Source organism: Pogona vitticeps, chromosome 2 (genome assembly GCF_051106095.1).
Source record: "Pogona vitticeps strain Pit_001003342236 chromosome 2, PviZW2.1, whole genome shotgun sequence".
NCBI lineage: Eukaryota > Metazoa > Chordata > Lepidosauria > Squamata > Agamidae > Pogona > Pogona vitticeps.
The window spans coordinates 289,725,102-289,744,427 of NC_135784.1; the positions used below are offsets into that span (position 1 = coordinate 289,725,102).

The 19,326-nt window shown below is 41.2% G+C and overlaps 1 long non-coding RNA gene across 1 annotated transcript in view; it reads right to left on the reverse strand.

Annotated features, from left to right (window-relative positions):
* Positions 1-1,042: 1,042 nt before the first annotated feature.
* Positions 1,043-19,326, reverse strand: part of LOC144586354 (uncharacterized) — a 20,314-nt gene continuing 2,030 nt past the window's right edge. The window contains exon 2 of the long non-coding RNA XR_013541136.1: positions 1,043-6,044. This is a non-coding gene — a long non-coding RNA (uncharacterized LOC144586354). The remainder of the gene's footprint in view (positions 6,045-19,326) is intronic.

Below are 19,326 nucleotides of genomic sequence, written 5' to 3' on the forward strand. Positions count from 1 at the left end.
AATTACAGTGGTGCCTTGCTTAACAATGATAATCCATTCCAGGAAAATCGCTGTTAAACGAAAACATCGTAAAGCAAAATTAAAAACCCCACTGAAACGCATTGAAACCCGTTCAATGCATTCCAATGGGGTAAAAACTCACCGTCCAGCGAAGATCCTCCATACGGCGGCCATTTTCACTGACTGTATAGTGAGGAATCCATCCCTAAACACAGCGGGGAGCCATTTTAAGCACCCGGCGGCCATTTTGAAAACCCAACAATCAGCTGTTTTTGATAGTCGTAAAGCAAAAATCGGTTCCCGAAGCAGGGAACCGATCATCGCTAAGCAAAATTCCCCCATTTAGACCATCGCTAATCTACTGCGAATTGCCCAGGAATCGATCAACAAACGCTGATTTATATTCTATCCCTGCTGTTCTATGGCACAATCTTATACATGTTTACTCTGAAGTGTTTGAAAGACACTGTTCTGTGGCAAATGGAATATAATACAAGGATGGAAGAGTTCAGACTAGGTTCTGATGGAGCTGTGAATTGACTGGCAGTCTGAAAATTGCAGCCTATGCTGTTATTTAATGCAGAACGTCTGATACACACCGGCTGCCTCTGGATCAACGACTTGTCGTGATCTGCTGGAGCTTTTACACTCTGGCTGTCTTTTGCAGGTGGCTCTGCATAATGCTCTTTCATTTTGTCCCCCACCTCCCCGGGGGCTTCAAAGCCAGAATAAAAGAACAGGAAACATCACAAGGATTGTGTGAAGGCTCTATGTTGTGATCTGTGAGTGGCAGATCATAAAAGACAAGCGGTAATTACCAGGACATCCATCATAACTATTCTGCAACCCCAGGGTGTCACCCCAGGCAAAGAAAAACAAAAAAGGTCTTTTCTTGTTCTTTGGTCTGTGATAACAGCACCACACTCATGTTACTTTCCCTCTCCTAAGCAATCTTTATGCTGGATTCAGGGGAATAGATGTATCTGGTTCTAAACATTTTCCTATTGAAAATGAATTTTGGTTTTGAAAAGGAAAGGAGGGGAAATGGCAAAATACATTATGGGGTTTATGGGTCAGATGTATTAGAGATATTGCTAGAATATGACAAAAATACACAATTTCTTCTTGTATATTATTGTAATATTGTATATGTAATAGTGTATATTAATATTATGTGTGTTATTTAATTGTTGCAGAATATGTATTAAATAAATTATTTTAGGATAAATTGTGCACAAAAATCCAATGTACTGTACACTATTCTATGGCTTATACTTTACATGCCCTGTCCTCCTGTCACCCTATCTCAATCTACCTATCATCATTTTCATGATGCAAGGGAAGATTTCTACTTTTTTCAAAAGCCCTGATTCTTGCATCAATTGCTTTCTTTCTCCACCCCTTCCCCTTCTCTAGCCTATTTTCCTCGGTATTGTGTTTCATCTTAAATTATAAGTCTGTAGCAAAAGAAAGTCCCTTGTTTATCTCTGTAAAGTGCCCAGGCTGTTTTAGCTGCTTATCCCTCCATCCATCCATCCATCCGTCCGTCCGTCCGTCCTTCCGTCCAAATTGTGAGCTATTATTAATACAGTCAAAGCAATTAGAAACACATCATTACAAAGGATGGCAAAAACAGCTCTTTTGTGAAAAGATTTATTTCATTTGGATCCCTCCATTCTTCAGGCGAGTTTCAGGCAGAACAGGGACATCCCATTCCATTCACACAACTACCATGTGAGGTAGTGGCTACATTTGGTCCAAGTCCTTCGGCTCTTCTAAAGCCCAAACTCTCTCCACTCTCTCTACACAGGTACAGGTTCTCGATTGCCTTGTTTCCGTTTGGGATGGCAAAGCTGATATTTATCAAACAACAGTTTCTACCCAAATAATTGCTTAACGAGCAGCGAGATTATAACATCTGTCCAGGGTCTGTTAATAGCCTGAAAGACTGCTACATAACTCTAGCAGCTGTCACCGTAATTCATTCCAGATACTAGTCTGCAAGGGCGATCTGTTAGTGAACGAAATCACCCATCCGACAAAATTAATCCAAGTTTGATTCAGCTGTGCGTTCAGCCAACACGTTTCCAAGTTTGATTCACATGCAGGTCCACCTAGCCAATGAGACACAGCTGTGCCAAAGCAGGGAGACATTATATTTTTGCTTTCCCCAGCCTGGTCGTAATTACACTTTTGGACATCAAAGTCTGCAAAATGTAGTCAACTGCAGACCCTCAATTGCAATTTTGGGGGATATCAAATAGGGCTCAATATACAGTATGCTTCTCTTTATGAAAACCTTTCCTAGAATGCATGATCTTCCACCTCAATGCACAAAGAAGACAGAACTAAGGGGACAGTAAACAGAAAAACAGAGGTGAGTCGTACAGTCAGAGGTAACTTGCAGATTCAACAGTGTCAGGAATGTAGTATTCTCTAAGAGGTGGACTGGAAGTGAAGGATGAGAAAGGGAAACAGGAATATCCCCCAGGTTCATGGAATGGACAAATTAATATATGGAAGGCAAATAGACTGTACTTTTCCTTTCTTCTACTTCCCAACCCAGATTTGGCCATAGGACACACTGCCCAAGAGATTCTGGGAGTTGACTTGACATTGAAGAAAGTTACTTTTCAGTGCTGTGGTTTTGCTGCATTAGTTCTGTGGGCGGGGCTGATGATACTGAATCTCCAAAATGCTTTTTTTAAAAAAAAAAATGAATGCCAAGAAGGGATGAGAACTGTCTCTGGGGTCTTTTCTTTCCACAAAGATCTGCCATGGAGTTGTAGACCCTTTCTGATATTTCATGTATCGCAAGGTACTGTAGCTACACCACCAGCAGGGAAAGAGAATCCAAGCACTACTGAGCATTTCCTGATAGAAAAGAGGCATCCAGGCCTTTGTAGCTCAAGAGTGTGAATAAACAGCAGGATAGCCAAGATGAAACACTGGATGCAAAAGAATCTCAGGGATGCGAGGAGCCCCCCCCCCAAAAAAAACAACAAAGGAAAGGAGAGAGAAAAGATCATGCTTGACCTGCAGAGACATTGACTGAGGTTGTAAAAAAGAGGCTTTTTCAACTGTTAGAAACAAAGCGGTGAAAGAAAAGAGAACACCTGGGTGTAAGAGCAGCCATATCAAGAAAGAAATAATGTCATTTGAGGCCAGGCACAGGAAACCTAATGTTCTCCAGGTATCAGCCGCTCCCATCTGCCCTGTCCACTCCTGTTCTAGTCAACTCTGTCCAATGCACAGCTGGTGCACAGAATCCCTTTACTTCTGAGAAATAATACTCTGAAGTTCATTTAGCCTTGTTTCTTCCAGATTTTCAGAAGTGAGGTTGGAACACCGGTAGAAACATTAAAAACTGCTGGTGAAGTGGACATGTTAAATGCAATCTTACATTAAAATATAGCAGTTGGTCTTTAAGGCAAGGTGCCATAATATCTTCTTTTGTGTTCATTTTGTTTTGGGTTTCATGTTGAAATGCTTTACATTATGTCAGACTTTTGTCTGACTAACCCAGTATTGTCCACTCTTTTTGGCAAAGAATCTCTGGGACTTGGGGCAGAGAACTTTCCCCATCACCTCTTACCTGATCCTCTCAACTGGCAATGTCAGGGATCGAACTGGAACCTTCTGCATGCTCTGCTGCTATAGAACGTGGGCTAAGCTAGCTAGGGCTAATCGCAGTTGCAGTCCAACCTCTGAGGGAGGTCATGTCTTCTCCATTTGTAAGGTAACTCATTCTAGTTAGTCTCTGTTGTGTGAAATGTTCTACTGCTATTTTCATACTTGCTGGGAGACCTGTTTCGCTGCTTAATCTTTTTCACCAGCAACTCCTATTTGAACCCTGTACAATGCAAATCTCCCACCCTAGGGATCTTTGGCCTCTGTAATTTCCTGAACTGCAATTCTGCTATTCCAGAAATTGTGGTTTGCTGCTTATTCCTATTGAACTACTCCAGTGCTGTTTTCATTAAAAACAAAACCTCTAGCTAAGGAATTGCTGCTAATTATCAATAAGGTTTATATTTCATCAACCACTGGCCTAGTCAGGCCACTGTTCGAGCAGCAGGAACTGACTGGCATTGCCAATGCCTGATTCACCTAGAGCAGTGGTTCCCAAACTAGGGTAACCCAGAGGTTCTTGGACTCTGCAATTCCCAGAAGTCATCACCACCAGTTGTGCTGGCCAGGGTTTCTGGGAACTGCAGAACATCTGGGTTATCCAAAATCAGAAACCACTGACCTAGAGGCTTAACTTTGTGCCTACTTCATCCTCGCACATAAGGGTGAGGAGTGGCAATATTTTTCTCATCTACAGAAAATTTGTGGAATTTTGTAGCATTCTCAATAGAGTTCTGGAATTGGGGAGAGCCATGTTTTGCCCAAAACTGTCTGCAGAATAGGCAGGCTTTGCGCAAAATTGGGCAATTGGCACAATGATATGAATCAAATAAATTGTTCAAAATTAGACTGACTTTAGCTTTGTTTAAGGATTAGAAGTATTACAAGGGATCTTTGCATCTTTTTCTGAACAATCAACCAGTCCTTTTCTGCTTGTGCCATTTGTGTGTTTTTTTTTCTTGCTTCTCAAAGCAAAAGAACACTGGACGCATTTCGCACAAATGACAGAGACCTTCATTTCATTTCATTCTTTTTTATATCGCCCATCAGACGGCAAGGGGACTGGGAGAGCTTTCCTTTGCTCTCGGGTGGAAGTGAAGAAGCTTACAATGATTTTAAAATTCCACATTGGGGTGTTCTGTCATGCTGAAACAACCTGAATTGAGAAGAACGAGGAATTCAGTAGGTATTCTTTCAGTCCCTAGTTCATATAGGCATACTGATCAGCTGAAGGAAAAGGAAAAGAGAGGGGCAAAAACTTGACAAAGAAAACACAATACACTTCTCCCTTGAATTTCACAGGTTTGAGACACTTTTTTTTCAGTCAATCAATCAACCAATCAGCTAATCAGTCCATCTGTCAATCAATCAATCAATCTTGTTTTGCTATTCATCTCCAGAAAGTGGCCTGAGAATTGTGGGTCTTGGGTTTACTGAGGCCCCTGCTGTTGACAGTGTGGTGGCCCCGGGTCCAATAACGGCAGCCCAGCTGGCATGGCAGCTCCATCTAGTGGCCAGGAAGGGTGTTGGGGCATGTCAGGAGGCTGATGAATTTTGGGGAAGGCCACAGTGGCATGCTCCTCCATTTGGGTGGGGAAGGAGAGATTGCACTTCTGTTTTCCTTCATAGAGAGGCATTTTATGTCCCTTAGCTGCTTTCATGTGTGTGTTAATCAACTGTTTGTAATTATGTTTTTGGGGGAGCATAAGAGCTATACGTGGATTTTGAACTACACTGGGCTCTGGAACTTCTAACCTCAGCACTGTTGAAGGGAGACGTGTCATGTTAAGAGAGCAATAAGATGTACATTTCTGTGACTCCCATGTGGAAACTTCTCTGTCTTAGTATATGCATACCAGCATTGTAAGATGGAGACCCTGTGTGCACAAGTTCACTGTGTAAACTTGAATGCATATTAACTTTATGGAAGCATTGAGATGCAGGCTCTTGGAGGCTGCAACCTCTTAATGGTATCATAGTATCATCAATAGTATGATTTGGGGGGAAAGAGATATTTTTCGGGGAAGGAGGCACATTCAGAGTCATTATTGCTCCTTCAGACCGCAATTCTGTGGACTGTTTTGGCGATCTGAAAAACAAATCAACTGGCTCAGTGTATATCAAGCCATTTAATATGGAGCTTCAAATGGTAAGTGTTGCTTTTGTAATGATTTAGCTTCTTGTCTCTTGAGGGAAGGCCCTCACAGCCATGAAATTTATTCAAGCTGAGTAGCTGTTATTGTGAATCACCTGCTCTGGAAAAGAAATGCAAGTAAAATAAAGGTCTTCCCTTCCTTTGATTGGTACTGGAGAATAAGAAAAATAAAAGACACGAGCTTACCACCTCTTTGCTCTGCCCCATCCACCGTTGGCTTTATCTCTGTTCATTGCGGGCCTGTTTGATCTTTTCACAACTGTAAGTAAAAAAACATTTTTTTATTCTTTCTTCTTACAAATGTATCAGAGTGAGTTATTGAGACTGTAAGTGCCAGTTGATGAGAGAAGGGGGGTGGACTACTCTGGGGAAAGTAATTCTGCCTTACGAATCCCTGCACTTTTCCTGCACAGCTAAGAGAATCCTAATCAAAAATGCAAAACTCTTCAACAATTGCCTACCTTTGGTCTAAAGTCATGTTGAACTGGATACAATGGAGAAATAACAGAGTGACTCTTCATTTCTGACCTCGCAAGAATGGTTTCTCTGTTTTCAGAAGAACTTCTCTTCTTCTATGCATAACACCAGTTCATTTCAGACTGAAGCCTGCAGGCATGTGACATCACGAGCCATCCAACAGGCTGGTAGACAATCAGTCTGGGATGGAGTAGGAGTGCCGGAAATAGGCCCTCTGTATATCTAAAAATGGGGTGGTTGAAGGCAACTGCTATGGTTTCACTGCTCATACTTCAAAATGACTTGGAACTTGGCTGAGTGAACTGTGATATCACAGCCATGCAGTAAAAGAAGATTACAGATGGCCTGGAGCACCTTCCTTAAGATGAAGACTTAATAAGCAATAACAACATATAACTGGCTTCAAGAAAGCACACCGCACAGTGATATATAGCATCAAATCAAGCCTGAACTATCTCTAGAGGCAAAAATTACGAAACTGAGAATGTCCTACTTTGGGCACATCATGAGAAGACAGGATTCACTGGAAAAGACAATAATGCTGGGAAGGGTGGAAGGCAGCAGGAAAAGAGGAAGACCAAATATGAGATGGACTGATTCCCTTAAGGAAGACACAGGCTTGAGTTTACAAGAACTGAGCAGGGCAGTTGAGGACAGATCATTCTGGAGATTGCTCATTCATAGGATCACTGTAAGCCAGAGGCGACATGAAGGCACACAACAGCAGTGTAGGCATGTGCAGCCTCTTCAGACAACTGTGTGAAAACAAGCACTCAGGGGTGATTGTTCATTTCTGAGGCTACCACAAGATGGAGCAAAGAGCCCAGAAACATCAACCAGGCAGAGCTGTACACTTACGGATCTTTCACATTAAATCCGGCATTCACACATCATGATTAGAGAAGCTTTTTCTGCTGCAAAATCACAGATTAAATCATCACAGTTTTGCGACTGCACCAACATTAGTTTCACAGTGATTGCGAAATCACAAATTTTGTTTCAGATAAGTATTTTTGGTGATGCTTTTGTTTACCATTTCTAGTGTGGTCTCTGTTTGATATTTTTTTTAGTATTTGCGTACTTCCTGTTTTTAGCTTCAGACATTGTCTTTTTAATGATGTAAATTGCCTTAGGTACATTTAAGGAGAAACTTAGAGTAAAAATATTAGGAATGAAGGAAAAAAGAGAGGGTTTAAAATAAAACAGAGCATAGAACTCCCAACCTCTACAGCGAGATGCCTAAATCACCGAGAGATCCAGCAGTATTGAATATATACAATGTCATGCAAATTGTTCCTAGTATCAGCTTTTCTGGCAAGACCTTTCTCCAAAACATTGCTGTTTTGTGTGCATTTTCTCTTCAGGCATGCATTCTTAGAGCTGGCAACCCTAGGGGCAAGATATAAAATATTTTCCTCCTTCCCTTCCTTCCACGCCAAACTGGCTAAAGTGGACTACTCTGTCTTCTTGCCAGCCTCTCACCCCAACTTCTATTTATCATGTGTCTCAAAGGCAGGTAATAATAAAATGTACCAAATACCTTTGTCATAACGGCAAAGGAGAAGTGTTTTGGGAATAGAACCTTCCTTAGATTCTGTAATAAACAAGAAATATTTTATCCTACCACACAAGCTGCCAAATCATTGCTCTCTCTCTCTCTCTCTCTCTCTCTCTCTCTGTGTGTGTGTGTGTGTGTGTGTGTGTGTGAGTGTGTGTGCACGCACACAGCCATCAACAAGCGAAGGAAATGGAAACCTACAGAATGAGAAGACAGTGATAGCAACAACAACAAAAGCTTAGAGGCTTTTCTTTGCTCTCTCTGACTTTTTGGCAGAAAGCTCCATCTGGCAGAAATGTTCTGTCTCAGATCTCTGCACAGCGCTAATAATTACTTGAAATACTTGAGTAAATTACTTCCTAACCATTCCTGTCAGCTGGGCTTGTGAAATGTCTGTCTCATTTCTCTTTAACACGGAGACTTCGTCTTGCATTTTGTGTAGACCTCTGGTGGCCAAATGGGAACACTGCTCATTTCTAGGGAGCAAAGTACTTTGTGAAATGCTCTCGTGTGCACCAGGACCAGCTTGCAGTTTCACACATAGATGTAAGAACTGGCCCAGGTGAAACTTAAAAACTGGTCCTAGGCAAAAATTCTGCTTCTAATAGAAGTCAGAGTTCTCTGAAGGTGCATGCGGCAGGTATGACAGTCAGAGTTCTCTGAAGGTGCATGCGGCAGGTATGACAGTGGTCTTTGCTCTCACTAGCTTCATATCTTCATATCTGCCCAGAGACCTTTGGGTAGTGTGGGCGGCAAATAAGTTAAATAAATAAAATAAAAGTAAATAAAATATCTGACACACTGAAATCTGCAAGTCTTCACTTACCTTCTCTTTGTCCAATAGGAAATATTTTTCTCATTGCCAAATCCATTGTCAGCTTGCACAGGTCCTACCATAACCTGGAGCCAGGCCTGTGCTTGGTGACACTATTTGGTATTCAGATACAGTATATAACTCAGTACAGTGGTGCCTCACTTAACGAGTGCACCGTTTAACGACGAATCCACATAGCGACACATTTTTTGCGATCGCTAATGCAAGCGCATTGCGATGTTTAGATAGGCTAAACATCGCATTGTGATGATCGGTAAGCATTTTGCTTACCGATCTTCGCATTGTGATGTTTAGAAAACAGCTGATTGGCGGTTCCAGAAAATGGCCACCTGCAGAAAATGGCCACCCGCAGCGTTTTCGCGCCCTGCCCTCGCTTACCAGGCAGCGAAAATGGTGTCCGGATGGGGGAATCTTCGCTTACCGGTGAGTTTTTCCCCAATAGGAACGCATTAAACAGAGTTTAATATGTTCCTATGGGTTTTTCCTCCCCCGCATAGCGACAAATCCAGATAGCGACGTTAATCATGGAACGGATTAATGTCGCTGTGCGGGGCACCACTGTATTTTAGGGATCTGGCTGTGGAGCCAGAGGTGGGGAGTTTGATTCCCCACTATGTCTCCTGGGAGAAGAGCTAGCCGGTGAATAGTAGGACCTCATGTCCCTGGGGGATTGGTTCCAAGCCCTCCTAAGGATGCTGAAAAACATGGATTATAGGGAACACTGTCCCAAAATGTCTGGAAGGTGAAGGCAAGCCCTGGGGCCAAAGCAGTCCACGGAAACCCTGGCCCTCCCTCCGATCCTCGCAAACCCGCTGGTTACCCGCCGGGAAGGCTGAGCATGGAAGCCACCGCCACCTCAGGAGTGTCGCTCATCTACATACCGTGCTACTTGTCATCACTCTGTGTGCTCTCAAGTGATGCAAGCATACCCAACTCAATGCAAAGCCACCTGGCCCTAAACGCTACCCCAGAGACTGTCCTGCTTCCTGCCTAGACCATCCTGCCAATGCTTTCAAGCTCCTTATTTGTTTTTCAATCTCTGGGTAAACCAGTGGGCAGAAGGAGCTGCTGCCCCAGCCTCCTAGAAGAAAACTGGGAAAGGAGAGGCCTTAAACAGCCAGAGGCCATGCTATGTATTTTCTCTGGCTCCCTCTAGTAGCCAGTTCTGGTAATACACATGAAAATATATTTTCTCCAGATTTTTTTTTCCTTTAATATATTTAATTATTTTCAGGTAAGTGAATAAGCAGATACTGATCTTGCAGATCAGAGGGTCCTACTGTAGTTCTTGGCAAGCTACCCAGAGCACTCCTAAGAAGAAGGGAATGGTAAATCACTTCTATATAATCTGTACCTTGAAAATCCTGGAAAGGGTCACCATTAGAGATGGACATGCCAGTTTGGCAGCTAATGCTGATTCATTTTTCAGCCAAACATGTGTTTGGTGCTTCCCAGCCCTGCCTCCTCAGGCGGCCGCCCACTGAGAGGCAGAGCCTAGAGGAGGCAGGGCTGGGAAGCTCCAAACACCTGGTTAAAAAAAAAAAACAGTACAAATGTCATGCCCATCTCTAGTCACCATAAGTTGGAATTGACTAGATAGCACATTATTATTATTATTATTATTATTATTATTATTATTATTATTATTATTATTATTATTATTATTATTATTATTATTATTATTATTATTATTATTATTATTATTATTATTATTATTATTATTATTATTATTATTATTTTGCATCAGGACAAGAGGGATCTGTTTATGCCTAATATGCAGTAATTTATCTGTTAATGTGTTTATGGCAATGTCTGTTTTTCAGGGCTTGGAAGGCTACTTTTATAGTGTTTAAAAGTAGTCTGCTGTCTTTACTCATTATAATTTTTCAAAAATAACTTGCAGTGTTGCTTGTTGCCCTTTTTTATTGTTACTGGCCTTTAATGAAAAGAAAGGACTGATAAGAAAATAGCATTACACTTGGGGAAAAAAATAATCTGGAAATGTCTCAAACACTGCCTAAAATGCCCTTTAAAGGCAGCTTTTATTGAAGTAGAAAACATTAATCACTGCACCAATAAAATAACTTTCTTGCCACTAACAAAATTAAATGTGAAATATAGTACTACTATACCATCATTAACTTTCTTTAAAAAGTGATGGAGTTAGCCATGGTACTTATAACTCATTACTCCGCTCTGTGCTGGTTTTGACTGCTGCCTATATGTACTTTAGTGGAAAGATGAATTGCACCATAGGCAAGAACTATATAGCAATACAGGGACATGTGACTGGACCAACACTTTTACTCAGCAGAAATTCCACTTTTGTGACCTACCTCCATGAAAGTACAGGAGCTAGTGACGTGATCATGGAGACCTGCCTTTTTGTTTGTGGAGTACAAACTATAAGTGTTTGACTATGTTTGTTACGTTAGACAGGTAAAATGGAGAACATGCAACCCATCCTTTCTAAATGGCACTGTTACTTAATTCTATGCATAAATTCTATGCATAATCTCAGTAAAATATACCTGTTGCACATCTACTTATACAGCAGGTATACAATTCACTTAAAATAATACACGGCGGTGACTGTGCAGCAAGGGAAATGTGAATTCACTTATATACTGTGAAGTCGCACTGGGGAGATTTTCCCAGGTTAGTTCAAATTAACTGGCCACACAGGGAAGCCCTGTTTGCAACTTCTTAGTGTGGCTCTTGTGTAGCCAGCAGCTGGTGCAGCTTCAGAAGAGCTGCTTAATAAGCTGCAATAAGCTGTAAACAAGGAAAATGTGCCAATTTCCTACTTCTTTCCTCTTTCTGGTTTTTCACCCATCTAGGTGCTCTAGTATATCAGTGCTGGTACCAAGCTGTAAAAGAGAGAGAGAGAGAGAGAGAGAGAGAGAGAGAGAGAGAGAGAGAGAGAGAGAGAATGAAATGTACTGTTTGTAAAGATTTGGCCCTCTCATACTGAATCTTTGCCCTCCCACAGCTTGCTCACTTTCCCCAATGGCTAACATGCACTCCACAGAAGTGGAGACAGCAAGCACCTTCGTTATCTCCTCTCTTCCCTTGCTCCTGCTGTTAAAAAAAGAGAGAGAAAGTATGCGTGCTAGCACAGTGACTTTTCTGCATGGGTTCAGACAATCACACTTCTAAACTGATGCAAACATCCACTTTTTGCAAAGGAGTAGCCCCAGCTGCAGAGGGGGGAAATTGCAGTTTTCGACGGAGAAGCTCCAGGCTGATTGATTCACATTTCACTTTGCATCTTGTGGTCAACAGAAAACAAATATGTGAGCCCACCCCAAGCTCATAGTATTTCCCACATTTTTGCAGTGTAGTTGCAAATGTATAATGCCAATGTAACCCTTCTGAACTATTTGGTTCAACCCAGTGGCTGGGGAAATCTTAGGAAGGCACCGTGATTCAGGATTTGAGCTGAGAAACAGTAGAAGAGTTGGAGAGGCAGAAGCTGCTGTTCGCCTGGAGGATGATAAAGCCCTTGCCACCTTGATTTAGGTAACTGAATGTCAAAATGTTTGTGCAAGAGAGGCAGAGGAAGGGTGGATGCATGTAGTGACCTTATGTATTTGTATTTGTTTGTATTTCATTTTATGGCTTAACAACTAGACACTTGTAGCTGTTTCCTTTATTTTGGTGACCTCCTAACTTGGTCAATAAATTTATTAAGACTTTGTTGTTATTTAGTTTCAAAGATTGTATTTTCCCCTGTTTCTTCAAGCAGCACCTGCTCTGGTGCTGGTGAATTGAACTTAGGTTCAGAGTGGATTAAAAAAATCAATGACTTTTTTTTTAAAAAAAAAGAATCAATTTAAATCATGATTTCAATCACGATTTAAATGTTTGAAAATCAGTTTTTATTTAAATCATCAAAAAGTACAATTATTTAAATTTAAATCAAATCAATTTGATTTATCAAATCCAGCCTACTACGGCTGTACAAATTATATTGAATGGTCCAACTCTCCCATCCAGTTTTGGGCTGTGTTTCTGTCACAACTGTTGTTGTTTGTAAAGTTTGTAGATAGAGACAGATGGATAGAGATGGATATCCTGCACACAATTTCCTTATCTTTTCCATGCAAGACCCAAGGCAACTTACAATATAAACGTAGGAAACAGATAGAGCTAAAAAGCACAATGAATTGTAGTATCAAGATACTGTTACATAGATTATCATATTAAAAGGGAAAAAACTAATACATGTGATACCATTTAAAATAACAATAGCATATCACCCACCATTAAAAGACCTTTCTTTGTCAATCAAACAGCAGACAAAGTATTCTCGAAACAAAAATGCATTTTTGGGCCAATGGATGGATGTCGGGATGGGCCAATCTAGCCTTCCTTATGGAGTTCCTTAGCTTTGGGAGCAGCTACCCCGAAGGCTCTCTGTTCTGTTTTCAGACTTGCCTGTGGAATGTTCGAGCAGAAGGAATGACCTCTTTTGAAGATCTTAAGATCTTCAAACTGCCTGGATGTAAGTCATACAAAGTTTTATAGATCATAACCAGCACATATGCATACATGTGATTTAGAACTATCCAGAAGTTTCAGCAGTTGAAATAGATCTAGTAAATTAGTCATAACATTAATTTCAACGGGTTTACTCCAAATATGGTTAGCATGGATACGAACTATTATTTTCAAATTATTCATTCATCATGGTCTTTGAGGTTCGTTTCTGACATCCTTGTCACATTGTAAACCCGTCAAAGAAATGGGCAGACCAACATTTATATTAGCTTAGGAGATGTGCCTTAGACAAACCACCAGTGCCAAATGGAAGCACTAATCTCCTACCCCATCAAACTCATCTTGCTAAAACCAAATAAATCCCTGTGCTTCTGCTCTTCTAATCATGAGGTTCAGAGGGCACAAAGGCTGCTTTTCACTTCATTACAATTTCCTTTTAATCTTTCCTAATCTCTTAGCACAGGGCACAAACACCCATCAGATGCTTATTCCTTCTTATTTAGCAAAAGTGGGGAAATTTCTCCAGGCATCCTATCATTCTTGTGTGGCATCCCAGACATGGACAAAACTGATTTCGAAATGTCTAAGGTCTAATTTAAAGAAAGTGGCTTGTAATCTAGTAGTTTCTACCTATGCATTATTTTTTTTACCAGCCAGTATGCTAAATTATCTATGCAAACAAATGCTACAAAATTAGCCATTTCTTTTTAATTGCATTTTCTTACTGTAAACAGGGAGATTCTGTCTATTCACAATGCTTTGTCAACTGCTATAGTCAAAATAGTCCTTGGAAAAAAAATTCATATATCCTATCCAGAGCTTCTCTGCACAGCAGTGGAATGCATAAATGATAAATCAAATATTTCTCATTGATTTTTATGGTTAATCTCACTACTGAGAAGATATGAGTGAGAATGTCATTTAACTCATCAGTAACTTCCCCAAATCCCAATTTTTTTAAAAAAAAAATCAACTGAAAGAACTTGGAATTGAAATATTTTAACATAGGAAATAATAAAGCTGATGGATTCTCCTATTCAGACATAGAGTTTTGACCCAGCTTTTAGAAGTCCAGGTTGAATCCCTGCATATTCAACCCATATATTGTGGCACTGAATCATGATCGAAGTGGTACAAATAAATACTATTGTTATCTGCATTCTTCTACTACACTGGATAGCTCAGTGGTTTAGGCTCAGAGGTTGGGAGTACAATTCACCACTGTGCCTCCCTGACAGGAGTTGGACTCAATTATCCATATGGTCCCTTTCAGCTCTGCAGGTCTAAGAGGACGATGATATTTTTTAACAGATCCAGAAGCACAAAAATAATGCCATGGAGCCTAGGATAGACTCTTTATTGGGGTACAATAGGATAGACTCTTTATAGGGGGCTTGAACACACACCAACTTTGTGTTGCACTGTTGAAACCACTGTACAATCCAACCCTTAATGCATTCCATGGAGTTAAGCCCCATTTGTTCTCAGAGCTTACAATCAAATATCTATCAGTCTTTCATCTTACTACTGTATAAGAAGGCTGTGTTGGTTCTAAACCAGTGCCTGATTTAAGTTATGGACTGGATGAGAGTGAAGAAATTGAAGCTTCTTAATCCAGAAAAGACATACATTCTCCTGTTCAGTCAAAATGCAGATCAGGGAATAAGGATTTGGACTATGCTGGATGGGGTTATACTCTCCCTAAAAAATCAGGTTTGCAGCTTGGATGACAAGATCTCGGTCGTAACTGGGAGAGCACTTCCACAGTTAAAGCTCCTGCATCAGCTGCATGTGTTCATTGTCATCTCTGATCTCGCCATGGTGATATATGCCATAGCTGCGTTCCATACATTTACTGCAACATACATTACACATAACTGCTTTGAAAAATAACTTCAAATGGTCCCACATCATAGAATCACAGAATCATAGAATAGTGAAGTTGGAAGGGCCATCAAGTCCAACTCCCTGCTTGATGCAGGATGTTGCAGCCACACTTTTAATCAGGGTTGGTTAAAAGGAACAGATAATTTCCCAGTTACATCAGTTCCACTGACTCATCCATTTCCAGACTCAGTAGAAAGCCAGTGAACTGCTACATAGCTCAGTGGTTTAAGGATCTTGTTGCTGAGCCAGAGGTTGGAAGTTCAATTCCCCAGTGGTGCCTCCCTCAGAGAGACTGGACTCAATGACCCATAGGGTCTCTTCCAGCTCTACAGTTGTAAGAAAATGCTGATGGTTCAGGCCCAGCCTGTTGAAAGGGCTGTCGAAGAGGCCTCCCTTCTCTCTGTTTCACAGGCCCTTTTGGTGGGGATTTGAACGATGGAACTCCATTCTATGAGAAACTTGATCAGGCCCCTCCCTCCTGTCCTTCTGCCAATAAAGACCATTCAGTTCAGTTCATTGTTCCAGTCCTTAGACGAATCTTGTATCTGAGAGTCAGATGCAGCAGACAAGGGCATCTGACTGAGCCCATTCAGTAAAGACTGTGCTGCTCATTCATCCCAATAGGTGCACAAAAAACCTGATGTGAGCATTTCAAGTACGGGATGCTAAACTTCTCTTTTCTTCCATTTCTGATGCACACTCGTCTCTGCTTCCCCCCCCCCAAACCGTTTTAGGTTTAACAGACTGCTAATATTATATGTTTTATAGAATTTTTATTATGCTAATTTATGTGTATGTTGCACACTGTCCCCACTCATTTTGAAATTATCTGGGGTTCCTCTATTGAGAGAAAAGCAGGGTTAAAATGAAAACAAGCGTGCAAGCAAATAGCAAAATCTTTTAATTAATTTTCAATTATTTTGCCTGAAAAGATTTGTGGGTTGCACTCCACTAAGAGCTGTGGTCTTCTGTCTCACACATGCAAAATAGATATAAGTTATTCTTTTGTAAGTTTCCAAAAGATAAATAAATCATAGGTAGGTTTTACTAATTGTTTCCAGGCATGTTTCTTTCATGATTAAAATGTTTTTTTCATGACTTGGCTACAGATATCACATCTGGCATCTCAGAGGACCCTACTATTGAATTCCCTATTGTTATTCTTTTCCATTAAATTATCATGATAAGCTACACATGGATGGCACTTCTTGTGTGCCTCAGTAAAAGGAAGAAAGAATAGGCAAACTTTTTCTTTCCATGGAAGAGACTCTACTACCACAAATATAGATCCTCTATAGCAGCGGTCCCCAACCTTTGGCCTCCAGATGTTCTTGGACTTCAACTCCCAGAAATTCTGGGCACAGAGGTGGTGGTGAAGGCTTCAGGGAGTTGTAGTCCAAGAGCATCTGGAGGCCCAAGGTTGGGGACCACTGCTCTATAGTAGGCAAATGCCTGTCATCCCAAGCCCTCTGCTTTGATCCTATTTCAGATGCCAAGCACGTTTAACTAGACAAGCTAGTTCCAAAGTCTGGAACCATTAGTTCTCCAGTTATTTTGGATTTAAGTTCCCATGATCCTTTAACCCTAGCCATGTTAGTCAGGCCTTGTGGGGGTTTAAGTCCAAAACATCTGGAATTTCAAAGGTCACCACTCTGGGAGACATTTCTAGGCTAATGCTCTCCAACCGGGTGAACCCCTGTGTTTCGAGGTCCAGCCTAACTGGTGGGTACCTTGTTGGAGGATTATCTAGCTATTCTCCCATTCAGTTTTGTATCAGTTTTGCAAAATGAGTAAGAGAGTAAGGGGCTTATTGGAACCATGTACAGCAGCGGTAGGACTTCACATGACCTTTGAAGCCTTCCCCCAGATTATCTGCATATAGCAGGTCGTGACAATCTTGTTATGTATCAAGCAACAAGCAGTGGGCTGCATCATCTTCAGCCAGGCCTCATTTGCAAAGCTGGAGGTCACTGCTGTCTCTTGTTCAATCTGTTAGTCTACTTCAAACACATCAATCACATTCAAAACAAGAGGCACACAGAGGTGAGGTCCATTCATAGAAAATTGCAAGAATACAGACAGGTAGCAGAGGTAGGCAAATTCAGCTGGCCACCTTTTGTACATGGAATGGCAGAGACCAGCTGCCACCTTGTCCTTCTCAAGTAGCCACAGAATTTGGAAATATTATTTTTCTAGTCAACAACTCTTAGAATCCATGGAAACAATTCTTCAGACACCACCTAATAAGGTCCATAATGCAACTTATACAATCCAGATTTTGCCTTTATTGCGTTCATATTGTATTAATGGCCGTGGCCAAAAAAAAGTGGAGTATAGCTGATTTAGAATTACCATTGCAATGAAATCTATACTGAACAGTATTATTACACTTTTCAGCTACTAATTGGATTAGTTATTTCAAGAACAAACCAGAAACAAAAGTCTTGTGGCACCATCAGGAATAACGTTGTCTTTACACCCAACCATTCTATTTGACAATTTTTTCCTCCAGTTCAAATGATGTTAAAATATACCGTGAATGACAAATGTATCCGCAGTGCCTAGAAAAATATCATTGTCCCTCTTGGGGAAAGCAAGCTCTATAGAAATATCCTGGCAGGGCTCCAATTCTTTGAGAGAGTGGAGGGCAGGCTTTGCGATAGGAAAGGGTGTGATATCACTGCTCTATATTATGGCAATTTTTTTTTTTTTTTTTTTTTGGTTAGCATTTTCAACTGGAGCTTAAATTCAGAGCTGTTTTCCCTTCCGGTAAAACCCTGCACATGGTTTCCCTTCTTGAGATGAACCACTCTGACACCCTCCCCTCCCTCCAGCTATACTTTACCCTCAAATCACTCTGCTGCAGGGGTTGTTTCAGAGGTGTCTGGGGTTCTCCTTGTGCTTTTCATTCCTCCGGTCATAACGGCTGTCTACCCAAAGACAAAATGCCACTATCCCTGACATTCAAACTTTTTTTTTCCCTTCTCACTGCTTCCAACCATTTCTGAATAATGAAGAAAGTGTAGGAGCAAAACAGCAATACCATGCAAGGGGGAGAATGTGAGCTGAAATTTCCAAACGCTTGCTGCATCTACTCACACAGGCATTTGCATTTAAAAAAAGCCCTATAGGGAGATATGATTTTGGAAGGCAACAGTTCTCCCCCTCTCCCGCCCCTCTCCCATTCTGTCATTTTACTTGAACTACGATCAGTTCAGTTCTGGCCATGTGCGCACTCAGTTGGTGTCTGGGGAATGATGCTTTGAACAAGTGACAAACAAGAAATATTGGGATCGGTCCACCGTTCAGCTAGACATGAAAGAAGCCAGATTGTTTTTAATTGATGGGATGAAACGGTAGTATGTGTAGCTCTGTTCAAAAATTCTAGAAGTTCCACTTCAAGAAGATTAAAATAACACCATAGCAAAAATAAAGGCCTTGTACTGAGGTCCAATTTTCTCCTAGAATCAGGCCATATATAATGAAGCAAAGTCATAGACAAGCAGGACCAACATAAGATTGTTTTTTTTTTGCCCAAGATGAAAAATAAAACTAGGGATGGTATCTTTGGATTTTCTGTACTACAAATACTATAATTCTCCACTCTGGAATAGCTACCTACCCTGCTTTAAAAGCACATAAATGGGATGCAGCTGGGGAAAAGGCCTAATTTGGGAGGCTTTGAAGCTTAATTAGGCTTAGTTCCATCCAAATTTCCTGCTCAGAACGCAAGCTCCCAGGTAGCACTTAGGGAGGAACAGGAAGTTTGGGCAGGGCTAGGCCTAGCTAATTCTCTAGTGCTTATAAGGCAGGTAGCAGGTGGTGCATCACGGCCTCTCCCAATTTGAAGAGACACTTGTACAGCAGGCCGAGGCAAAGAGGCAATCCCGAAATGAGCAAAACCAGGGAGTTGGACAGGGGACAGATTGTATTTGTCTTCAGTGTGGAAGGGATGGTCACTCTCGAATTGGCCTTCTCAGCCACACTAGACGCTGTTCCAAGACCTCTATTCAGAGCACGATACCATAGTCTCTCGAGACGATACTATAGTCTCTCGAGACTGAAGGATGCCTACAACTATAAGGCAGGTAGCACTCCAGGGTGAAGAATTATGGTACTTATTGACCAGGAAAAAATCTGAAAAATCACATCCCTAAATAAAATGGTACCCCCTCTATCCTGTATTCAACTTCCAGCTGGACTGCCCTTGAAATGTTTATTTTCATAGAATAGTGAAGTTGGAAGCAGCCTGTAAGTCCACCAAGTCCAGTATTTAAGACT